Below are 12,091 nucleotides of genomic sequence, written 5' to 3' on the forward strand. Positions count from 1 at the left end.
TGTCTAATCTCTTTATATTGATTGTCTTACTCTCGTCCATATTTTTAATTCCAGAGAAGACCTCATCGTCTCGCTACCCGCTCCGATCACATGGTGCGTTTATCTTTTCATATTTTGCCTAACTTTGTCATAGTTTGTCCACCATCTCTGTCTTTTGAGGTGCTTTAACCTTTGTTATGGAAAGTGCTATATGAATAAAGTGTTATCATAATGTTGTATGGTCATTTAGAGATCAGAGATCTTTACCCTGATTTATGTATTTAATTTGTCATGTGTCAAGTTTTTTATTGCCTTTTTGACCATCCATCCATCCATTTTCCAATAAGTCATTATTGGTCGTCTGTGTTGGACAAATCAACAACTCGCTCCTCCGTGAGTGTGGAGTCCAATCAAAATGCCACATTCACATCAACTGAAAGGCTTCTACATAGACAACCAGAGTTCAATACATTTCTGTTGAAACTACGTCAGAGGGGCGGACGACGCTGACTTTGAGATAAGCTTACCTGGATTTGTAGGTTGTGTTTCCTTACAAGACTAATGACGTTGGTGAAAAGCACACATTTTTTTCCCCATGTTTTATTGTGAAAGTTTTCCCAGGAAGCACTGTTTCATATTCTGGCTGGCTTCATGCTTGGAATCCAGTGTTCCAAGTGAATCAGTCTGCCATCAGCAGCTCACAGCATGAGGCAAAAAAAGAGAGGAGTGCCTATGGGATCTATTTCATTTCCAGTTCTCTTCTGTTTTTTTTTGCTCACCAGGCGTGACTTTTATTTTGAGATCAGCTTTTATCCATTCTTACCCTTTTTATCCTGGTTACACACACACACACACACACACACACACACACACACACACACACACGCACACACACACACACTCTTCCCCTTATCTTTCCCGTATTAATCTTCTGTGAAAAACCCTCATACACTCAGTGAGTCACCGGGGACCCCCGACTCACATGTGGCATAATGAAGATATGAGCTGTGAGTGAGAGTGTTTTACTCACACTTCTATCCTTATGGGGACCGAACATCCTGGCATAGACGACGAGGAAGGAGGGAGGAAAAAATCCTCCAAAGTGAGAACAGGAAGCCATTATAGAGGGTTGGGGATCTAGATCGTGTGCCGACAGATCAAGCCAGCATCACCATTGTGTTACCGTGACATATGACATGTTAGATATCAGGTTTGTTTAAGCCACAGGCCGACAACAACCAAAGTTGATTAGTAAGCGTTAGAAGGGATGGAAGGCAGACTTTACGAGACATGTTTTTGGTGGTGGGAGAAACTGAAGCAACCGGAGGAAACCCATGCAAAACGTGCAGAATACGGCCCTTACCCCAGACCGGGGTTCGAACCTTGAACCTGGAGCGACCGTGATAACCACAGCACCCGACATGTGCTGGATGCCATAATCAAGGTCGCACTTGAGGACTTACTCAATGGATGGACGGTCCTCACAAGGACAGAAATACAAACGTGTGTGTGTGTGTGTGTGTGTGTGTGTCACCGTGGGGGGCGTGGCAGGAATATTGATTCCATTGTCCTCATTAGCATACACCTGTGGGGTTAATGTCTCGATGGGGATCTGGCGAGACAACCTCACACTCTCTCCCGTCCTGTGGCGAAGGCCCGGCTCTGCCACTCCCCCTCCCGCGCCGCCTGACACTTTGGACGGAGAGCGAGACCAAAATAGAAGCAGCAGAAAGAACCAGAGACCAAACAGGAACACAGTTCTGGCATCTATGGCAACCACGCTGAGGAAGGAATAAAGCCTCACCTACAAACTGTGGCCGTTTTCATCGCCCCGTAATTCATTACACTCCCATTACTCACGATGTCAACATCACATATTTCCCGTCCTCGTTTGACACATCGTCCTCCTTTCTGCTCTCCCGCTGTAAAGCAACTTTAATTACATTTTATTTGATGGATTGAACATTACTGAACCACCTCAATTAAAAAAATTTAAATAAAGACTAAACTGGTCACATTAAAGGAATGAATTAAAGGAATTCATTTCTCCATTAGCTTGTTTTTTGTCTGAATTTAGGGTCCAGGACACACTCTGCTCTCCCATCTCTGCATGCACAAATATATATATTTCCTTTTTTCTGTGTAATTCATATGTGTGACAGAATACCTGTTCTGATGTAAGCCAGAAGTACGTTCATAAACTGGCATGTTATGAAATATATGAAATTAATACCCTGTATGTGGATGAGCTGAAGGCCTGCAGTTCACTCCTCTTGTACTTGGAGGCACATTCGTCCTTTTTGCTTACAATTTACAGGCTTTGAACTTCAAAAGATCCTTTTTTAACCTTGATATATGATGTATTATTTACATAATGTATTACATTTCAAACCAAATTTGCGACGAGTAGCAGAAGAACAAAATGTAAAAGTTTTTTGGAACTTCAAATTGATTCTGATAGAAAAAAACGTCTGAACTTGTCTCACCTGCAGCTAGCGAACTTAAATGATGTGTGATATGTGACTAGGCAAGCCAGTCTTTGTACATCATATATTTGATTTACCATATATATTGAGAAGAATAAAATAGCCCAGTAAGATAAGAGTTCACATTAATCGTCTACTGTGTTCATTAGTTAATTAAATTCACCAGGTGGAAATCCGCCCACAATGAAAACCAGGGTCCTAAAATCTATGGAGATTGATGCAGCCGTGAAGCAGATATAAGGGAATAAATAATCCAATGGTATACTCAGTATTCTTCTCATGTCTGTACAATTGCAGGCTCCTGCACAATTGAATATTCTCCTGACTGATGGCAACAAATGACAGAGGCAGGGTGAAAAATATAGGTGACTTGCAATTTGACATTTCATATCGATAAACAGGAAGTATTATTTCACTGTACCAACATCCCAAGTGATTAAAACATAGGGTAGATGGCATTTCAATTTTCTTCTTCTCTAATCTCACTCAAAAAGGTCAGCTGAGGAGACCGTAAACTTAATTTGAGAGTGACGGCCCGTCCATAAACGAGGAGTAGATCCGGATGACAGTAATTACTCCTCGTGAAGTTAAAAGTCACTTCCACAATCATCCAATTTGTCCTGAATTAATATCCGTGGTAATTATGATCTGTTTGCTTCACCCACTCTTTCTAGCAGAGAGAAAAACAAAACAAACGCGTGAAGCCAAGAACTGGGAGGAAGCAAAAAGAAACACAGACCTTGTTTCTTGTCACAGATGAAATATTAAAAACAGCTAATAGTGAGAGTGTTTGAACACCTTGCTGAAGCAAAAGGAAATATTAAACCTAATTTAGGAGATCTGAAGGCGGCAAAGCGACCAGCCGGTCGGTCCCTCCTCTTAACACGACTCGCTTCCCGCCGTGCACAGAGCCTGGTGGCGGCAGCGGCGCCTCGGGGATCACGAGCATCTGGCTTACATTGTGGATGTCGCGCTCACGCAGAGGCAGAAAGGCAGAAACAACAGAGGCAGACGGCACGCCATTTGGTCTCGTCTCCCCGGGCCCCTCGGAGAAAACAACTGGGCCTTCTCGACTTCATGGTTCCCAGGGGTCCTCGGTGAAAGAGTGAACCCTGGGATACACATGGATAAGGCAGGGAGTGGGAAGCGTTACGTAAGCCATCCTCCTCTCCTCTCTGTGACAACTCGCCTTCAACGCAAACGGCAACGCCTCCAGCTGATGTGCTCCGCCGCGGTTGCTGCTGCCGTCCAGGGGTTGAATCAGGTTGTTTATCGCCACTCGGAGCAGCAGCCAGAACTCTGCTTTCAAAAGGTCACGCCCCGCAGTAAACACACCACACACAGATGTTCCGTGGGCTCTGGGCTTGGCAAAAAGTCAAATGTTTTTTGACATTTAGTAATTGCGAAATCCTCTCGACTCATATTGAATAGTTTCCATGGGTGGGCCTCGTGGTCAGGTTTATTTTTTTCTTCAAGGATTAGTTTGATATTTTGGTAAATACACTTATTTGCTTTCTCACAGAGAGATGGATGAGAACATGGATGAGGTGATTAGCCTAGCATAAAGACTGGAAACAAGGGGAATAGTTAGCCTAGCTCAGTACACAGGTAAGAATATTATTAATACAAAAAAGCTCCCTAATTAACCCTTTTTTCAAACCTTGTTTGTTCAATCAGTTCAAGAGTGCAAATTGACTGCTGGCACTATTTCTTTAGTCTTTCACCGTGTGGTTGCCAGGCAACCAGCGGCAACCGGCACCTTTGGACAGAGCCAGTATAGCTGCCCCCCGTTAATATGCTAAGCTAAGTAAACCACCTGACCACCATATGTATATATGTATGTGTGTGTGTGTGTGTGTGTGTGTTCTTGTATTTGCTACATAGTGAGGACGTTGTGGAAATCACTCACTTCTCTAAAGGCGTTTTTTTAAAGGTTAAGACTTGGATTTTAATGTTCAGGTTACAATAGGTTTTGGCCGGGGTTCGGCACTAAGTGGTGACCATCAGGGTAAGGGGCTGGGACATGCAGTATGTCATTGAGAGTCCTCTCAAAGATTGAAGAACAGGGGTGTGTGTATATGAACGTGCATGTGTGTGTACAAAATACCATGTAAGGGGAAATAAGAAGAAGAAGCTTCAGTTGCTGTGTATTATTTATCTACACAATTCCTGTTTTCGCTCACCATGGTGTGGCTTTTTTCCACCAGCTGCAGGTTCCTGGAAAGCCGGTCGAGCGCCACATGACCTCACAGCACCGTTTCTTTTTTATTGTGTTGTGTGAAGGCAAATTGGTCAGGAGACAGCAGCAGAACCCGATGACCGCCTTTAATAACGAGGGGCCGGGTTTCAAGACGGGGGTGAAATCATTTTAGCCACCTGGTGAGAATGAGAAAAGGGAGAACAGGGAGGCGGTGATCAGATGATGAGGATTCAGACCACAGAGCTAAACAAAAAAGTGAGCTTAACGCCAATAAAATATTTAGCATTTTGCGATAATTTCAAGATAACTGGCAAATATAAATCTTTTAAACGTCTTGTCTGCTCAGTGGAAATGTGTTTGTAGAACAACAACGATGCTGAAGAGAACATAAATGATCAAATTACCCTAATTCATCCTTCCTTCCATATTGCAACACCGAACAACCGTGTTTATAATGTCTTTAAATGTTCATTAACAGGAGTTAGGCCAAAACATCGTCTCATGTCAGCTGCACTGCTGTAACTCAAGCACATCTCTGTGTTGCCTCCGAGGAGCAATTAAGCGACAAGCAAAGTCAATTTGCCGCGCACATGAAATTCACACGACCCGATCCTTTATACCGTCTTGCACAAATGCACATGTTTGGAGAATTACAGAGAGATAACAACCATGAATAAGTGACAAGTGGCTCCGAGGTGGGCGTTGAATAGTTGGAGGCTGCATTGAGTCGGTGAACGAGAGACAAGTGCAGAAAGACAGCGGCAGACTGCAGAGCACTCCAGGCAATGAACACAAGCAGCACCAACAAAGAAGAAGAAGCAGAAGAGATAAACCGTGTACATTGACAGATAAACCATGTGTAAACTGTCAGATAAACCATGTGTAGACTGTCAGATAAACCATGTGTAAACTGTCAGATAAACTATGTGTAAACTGTCAGATAAACCATGTGTAAACTGTCAGATAAACTATGTGTAAACTGTCAGATAAACCATGTGTAAACTGTCAGATAAACCATGTGTAAACTGTCAGATAAACTATGTGTAAACTGTCAGATAAACCATGTGTAAACTGTCAGATAAACTATGTGTAAACTGTCAGATAAACGCTGGGATTTCTTTATACGATGAAAAGAAGTTTCCATTTTTCCAAAGGCTCGATTAAAGACAGTTATGTATGTAAAAACGTTGTCTGCATATTATAACAACACTACACTTGTGCTACGGTTGCACCCGCGTCACCCAAGACTCATTTGACCCACTGGTACTGGAAAGAAAGCACAAGTTAAAGGGCATCCGTGCTTTTTAAAAGCAGCAATATTATCCCTGAGGTCCTTTCAGGGCAGTTGTGGCCTCAAGGATACATGATCTACAATACTGTGCAGGCAGCATAATACGCTTTCAACCTTTTTATTGCATAAAGTGCAACCTTAGTGCTTTAAAATGCCAGTAATATCTTCACTTTCTACTAACTGTTGCAACATTCTGTTTATTTTCTGTGCGTGTCTTAAATTGCATCTCGGAAGACTTCTTTATTATTTTAAGACAACTGGATTATTGCCGGCGTCCCAATAGACCTTCTTCACAGCGCTCGTCATAGCAGGAAAAGCACAGGTTTAATTCATTCTGTGTAAGTGAGCTGGCTCCAGCGCCTCATCGTTAACAAGAATACTTTCACCTGCGCTGATTTCCTGCTCTGAGTCAAAGTCTGCAGTGAAAAAGGTTTATTCTTTGATTCATACTAACTGTACTTATGACTGTCTTAGTAGGCTTATCACGTTTTTGCAGCTAGTATAAGAGAAGTTTGCAGTTTTGTACTGACAAGAAATAATGGGTGCGCCGACAGATGTCAATCAAACTGCAACTGTCAATTAAACTTCACAAAGAGAAGGCAGATTTAACACAATATAGATGTTTTAGGTTTTATTTGCACATTTAAAAAAAAGAAAGGTCAGACAGAAAGAAAACGTACATAGATATGAAAATGCATGTGGAGGAAACCAACTTCTGGATTATTTAAAAACCTCACCGAAAAGATATTAATAATGATGCAAAACATGCATCTCTTTTACATGACTAATCACATTGCAGATAATGAAAAGACAGCACTGTTAAAAAAAGTACGAATCAAAATTATTTATTTTTTAATATTGATAAGGACATGGATTATCTAATTTGTCATAATTAAAGCACTTTTGAGTCCATTTTGAAGATAGACAGAGACAGTCAGCACGAGTTTGTATTCCATAGTTGGCCCCATGGTATTAAATTAATACTCTCCTAGAGATTTACAATACATTATTACAATACAGTATTTGTCAAATTGTATGAAAAGGAACTTAAGAATTACAAATGAAAATCAGTCTGTGTCTTTTTCCATCATGCACTCGACTGTGAGGCAACGGCTCATGTTTTGTTTGAGAATGAACACTTTTCTAGAAACGCACTGGAACGTGATTAGAACTCGTATGTAGAACGGAATCAATCCACACAAGACTAAACTATTGTATGTTATAGTGGGCTACACACATTTAATAGACTGTTAGCTGCAGAGGGCTGAGACCTTGAATGTCCTGCGCTGAAATCCAGGTGGTTTCCCTGATTGGTTCTTTGTGGTTCTAATTAGTAGCGTCAGCTCTTAGCTGCACATGTCCACGTGTTCATCCATCATGGATCAAATGTGTGTGTGTGTGTGAAAGGAGTCCTTTGTAGGGATGGACCTACAATGGGTTATTAGCCAGCTCTGCAGTCCCTCTCAGCTCTACAAGGTTTTTAGCATCCTTCAGCTCATTTTGTGTTTTTCTTTTTTTTTACAATAATAATACATCTAATTAGTTTGACATGAAATATGGAGCACCTGAAGAATCTGTTCATGGCGCTCTGCTTTTCTCTCCCTTTATTTCACCTCTGGGTCGTGGAATTGATGTCCGCTGCTACGCTGATGACAGTCGGCTGTGAAGGCGGATGATCGTTCCCAAATAATGAGTTGGAGGCCCGCTCGTCTGCTGTGAAAAATGGACGTCAGTGTTTTATGCTTAAGTTCTTCTAAATCTGACATGCTGGTCATTGATACTTGACATAGAAACCAGTTTGACCAAGTCACAGTGGCTCTCAACACCTGGGTTGTTTCTCAATATCTGATCGGCGAGGATCGCGGTTTTATGTTTGATCCGACCTTCTGTTTTAAAATATCACCACACACACGACACACCTTTTCACCGACACCTCATGGCAGAAATGTCGGCCTTTTCTCTCCACGGCGGATGCAGAGGTCCTGCCACATGCTTGAAAGTCTTGAAATGGTTCAGAATGCTGCACCTAGAAGATTTGACCATATAATACCATGTGATCTTCAATGTATTCGCTCAGTATCCATATCAAATCACTTTACGGTGCTTTTGATGACTAGCCCTGCTGGTCTCCAGCGGTGGATTGGCCATAGGGAGTACCGGAAACTCCCCGTTGGGCCGCTTCACTTCTGGGCCGGTCGAGAATTTTATTTGTTGACATTTGTCACGTTAGTCCATCTTCTCTTAAAGTGGGCTACACACGTTCCGCATTCTGACACCGCAGCCTCTGCATGGGTTGTACCATGCGAGGAAGTTCACCCCTCCCAAATAGCGTTCGGGTTTTCTCAGATAAGCTACTGATAGCTGGGCCGGCCCGACCGCAACGATACGCGTCAGGGAGGATGGACGGGAGGAAGAGGGCAGGAGGGGCTGAAGAAGCCAGGTTGAAACAAAGAAAGCCATTGGAGGAGGAGGAGGAGGATGCCAAATGTGCCAAGCTTACCAATTTATTTTCAAGAGGATAAACACAAGTGGCAACTGGTAAAGAGAGACAAAGGCCTAATGATTAGCAACGTAACTATTCGGCTAACGTTGTAGCCTTGATTAATATCGTTATAGCGTTGTCAACCTATTCCCAAGCAAAACATTAAATTGAATTAAAATATTTGCCTTTTTATATCACCTAAAATATGGCGATCCATGGACTTTGCAAATATTGATATATAATATTGATATTGAAGTATGCAGTAATATGACTTAATTTTTCTTTGTAGCTTCGGAGCAGCAGATACGATGTGTCCATTTGTGTCCATTTAATTCTCTCACAGTACAACCTCCTCACAGATGCTTATCCTGTCATTGGGTTAGCATATACATTTATGTTGACTTTGTCCATCACACAGGTTGCATGTGAGAGAAGCTTCTCAACCTTAAAATGTGTGAAGAATATGAAGCTCATTGAGGCAGGACAACTTGGAGGCGTTCATGTTAATGTGCACAAAGAAGGAAATCCTCATGTCTATAAGCAACGCCACAGTTATAGATCCAGTGGCTGAAAGCAGTGCACTGCTTAGGCGGTTACTGAGGCTGTAGATGCTGTTGATGCTGTTCACCATGTAACTGTATACTGTACTGTGAGTTGAACTGTAAACATTAGTTCAATATGCCTCTTTGTTGAAGAGTGGGATACGTTTCAAATGTTTTATTTATTTATTTCTGCTCTTGTTAATTTATCAACCTATCCTTGTGGAATAGTGGAATATTTTTTGTTAACTTCTCATCTTAAGCGGATTATTATTGTTGTATTTAACCTTTACATTATTTGTTGGACCATGGTATTAATACAAAAAAACTACAGGATAGTAAGAGCTGAACTGTTGCTTCATTTATCCAATTTCCACTACCATGGAAAAAGTGGGCCGGTCTTGAGCCTGAAATTCCCGGGCTGAAAATTGGCCCCATATTTCACTCTGAGCTCTCAGGATACAGGACTTTTTACCCTGGAGATAAGTCAGGAGGCGGGACCTTTCCCTATCAAGCCTGCTGAGGTTTGTTTACTTTGTTAAAGGTTTTTTTGGGGGAGTTTTTACTGATCGAAATCCAGGGACGAAGGATGAAGAGTGTCATATGCTGTGATATGGGGCAATGCAATTGACATGTCTGCATGATGTGTACATAGCACATTGCATGTGAACACGTTTGCCATAGAAACTTTATAAGGTGACAATATTCAGCGTTTATATATTGCTCCAAAGTGGCCAAAAATAACTAATTAATGCAGCTTCAGGATTTTGGTTATAATAAAATTCTACAGACCCTCAGCACATAAAACAAGGTAGTTTAGAAACTGTTTCACAAAAAGGTGTGCAGTATATGTCTGGTTCACTATGTTATTTTACAAAAGTGGAATGTGGGTAGCACATAACAATAGTATGAAATTAATTGTACGGAAAATATTCACCTCAATAAATCGAGACAGCAAATTAAATATGCCAACTGAATCTCTGGAGCTCATTTGTCACAGATGAACGAGGCAGGGAGTGCACATGGGGTTATTATTGCCAGCTAATTTAATACATAGCTGCAAGTGCAAACACTGTGAAACGTCACAAAAGGCAACGCTAATGAAGCTCCGGTTTGTGTGAAACCTGCCAGTTGTGACTTCGCCATCCTTTGAAGGTTAGATATATGCACAGCTCAAATGCAGGAGAAACTCCATCTTCAAGCTGCTTCCAAAGAGCTCAATCTCATTGACTGACCCACTTCCTTTCTCCGAAACAACTATTCAAGTGTTTTTTCTCTTCATAGCCAAAGTTTTCCATGCTGTGGTTTTACAGTCCTGCTGTTTTTTTAACTGTTTTTTTCATACCAGCCACCTATTGAGGGACTAATTGACACCTGCAATGCCAGGTCAATGTGATCAACTGCAATTAACCACCTGGTAAGACCGATAACCAGCAGCACTGTGGGTCCTGGGGTCGAGATGAGAACCACTGTATTACAGGAACAAATCACTGTGTTAATTAACACCATGCATACTAAATGTCTTCTTTTTTTTCAATTAGCAAAGGGGGTTATAGCAATGATTAAATAAGCAAAATTCAGATTCTGAAAGTCACAAAATTACCACATACCAAAGCAGTTGGGAAATTACAGATGGCTTGAAGGAATAATTTGACTAATTACAGTTATTCACTTTCTTGCAGAGAGTAAGATGAGAAGACGTCTATAGTATATAGCTAGCTGTCGGCTAGCGCAAAGCAGCATAGTCCTTTTTAAAACCACAACATTCATCGTTTATACACTTTGGCTTTAGAATCAAGTCAACAAACAAGGTGCATTATGTTGATTTGTGAGCTTTAAAGATGCTGGAAGGCATATTTGTTGTAGCTCTGGACGGAGCCAGGCTAGGTTTGTCCCCCTAGCTAACAAGCTAGCGACCGACTAGCTTTAGCCTCATATTTAACGGACACAGTGGTGCTCATCTTTTAATCTTGGCAGAAAAAATACAATAACCTTATTTCCCAAAATGTCAAATGATTCCCTGGCCGGCTACACATTTTTTTGAGCTTTCACAATTTCTCACAATTTGTCAAGAGTGTGCATTAAAATGCAACACAAAGGCGGAAAGCTGCCCGGGGGTTACCGGAAAGCTCCCAGGATAAGTTAAGAGAAATAACTCAACGCTCCCAAGACATGCCATAAAAGTGATCATTAAAATATATTTTCTTTTTTTTAATCAATTCCACACCGCACTGGGAGCCAGGAACGTCAAGCTTATATGGGAATTATACTGCGCTTCTGTCAGGAGTTGGGCTTTATATCACACACACGCATGGGCTCGGATCAATACTTTTTAAAACCCCACCATGTCTACAATGACTTACATGGCACCACTGTCTTATGGGTCCTTCTATATCAGTTAAGTGAATGTGTCCGGGGCTTCAAATGTAATCTCAGCATTCTTGATCTCGAGGCCGTAAAGGTTAACTACCTCTCTGATTACCCTCTACATGCATTTCATCTGGGTTAACAAATCCCACCATTGATCCCTGTACCATAGAGAGAGGGGGGGGGGGGGAAAGCCCCCAAACGGACCCTGGGGAAATTGATCAGCCATATACAGAACGGTAAGCTAATAAAGCATTGAGCTCCATGAACGGCCGCGGTTTAGATCCTTTTTGGGTTGCATTACACAACGTGATGTCGTAATTATAGCCGCCTTCAACATACACCACGTGTATTACACAGGTCTTCACCGTCTAGACATTATTCATCCACCAACAAAACAATTATAATCCTTTTTGGTGTTTTATGCTTTTGTTGATCATCTGAAATCCCTCCCTAGTTGATTCCCTTTTCCTCTTGTATTTTGAGCCGCCACCATCAAAGCCCCAGATAGGAAAAATACCCAGAAAAATAGACGACAGTGTAATCTTTTAAAGGTGAAAGTCTGCGGGATGTGGATTTACGGCAGTAAACAAGATCCGTCCCTGTGCTGCGTACTGGGCTCAGCGAGGGCCAGTTTAAAGTTAAGTGGGGTTGCAGCTCCCTCCAGTGAGAAGTGATGGACAGCAGTGTGTATTGACGATCTAGTCAAACCTGCCCGGAGCCACGGCACCAACAGCCCTAAAAACA

Source organism: Taurulus bubalis (assembly GCF_910589615.1).
Source record: "Taurulus bubalis genome assembly, chromosome: 4".
Taxonomy (NCBI): domain Eukaryota; kingdom Metazoa; phylum Chordata; class Actinopteri; order Perciformes; family Cottidae; genus Taurulus; species Taurulus bubalis.